Raw genomic sequence first — 1,146 nt, 5'->3', positions numbered from 1 at the left:
AGACAGTGTATGGCAGACAGACAGTAGGACAGCTGAGAGAGAGACAGTGTATGGCAGACAGACAGTAGGACAGCTGAGAGACAGACAGTGTAGGACAGACAGACAGTAGGACAGCTGAGAGACAAACAGTGTATGGCAGACAGACAGTAGGACAGCTGAGAGAGAGACAGTGTATGGCAGACAGACAGTAGGACAGCTGAGAGACAGACAGTGTAGGACAGACAGACAGTAGGACAGCTGAGAGACAAACAGTGTATGGCAGACAGACAGTAGGACAGCTGAGAGAGAGACAGTGTAGGGCAGACAGACAGTAGGACAGCTGAGAGAGAGACAGTGTAGGGCAGACAGACAGTAGGACAGCTGAGAGAGAGACAGTGTAGGAGAGACAGCAGTAGGACAGCAGAGAGGGAGACAGTGTAGGAGAGACAGACAGTGAGAAAGCTGAGAGAGAGACAGTGGAGGAGAGACAGACAGTAAGCTGAGAGGGAGACATTATAGGAAAGACAGACGGTATAGACAGCTGAAAGCGAGACTGTCTAGGGGAAAGTTGAGAGAACAACAGATTCTGAACATTATGGGGTACAAACGAACAGCAATGACTGTCCTCTCATTAGTTGCCGGTGGACTTCCGCTGTCAGAGCTAGGGATCTCCTTAACACACACACACACACGCACACGCACACACACACACACACACACACACACACACACACACACACACACACACACACACACACACAGTAACACATCGACGAAACACATACGTGTAACCCAGGAACAGTCATCCCCCCCACACACTTCCTCTCCTCTCCTCTCTATCACTCTCACACACACACACACACACACACACACACACACACACACACACACACACACACACACACACACACACACACACACACACACACACACACACACACACACACACACACACACACACACACACACACACACACACACACAGGGAAGCCCGGAACCACAGAGGTGCGAGAGGAATGTGGGCGCTGGAGACGTACTGAAATCAGACCAGAGTGGATTCTGGGAAAAGACCCGACACGTTGAAAGGTTGCAGGGGGAGCACAGGGGCTTCTACCCACCAGCAAGACCCACTTTCCTTGGTGTTTAGCCCGGGTGGGCGTGATCATA

The sequence above is a fragment of the Gymnoscopelus braueri genome (genome assembly GCF_963280865.1).
Source record: "Gymnoscopelus braueri genome assembly, chromosome: 4".
Lineage (NCBI taxonomy): Eukaryota > Metazoa > Chordata > Actinopteri > Myctophiformes > Myctophidae > Gymnoscopelus > Gymnoscopelus braueri.
Note: the sequence above shows the minus strand (reverse complement) of the source record.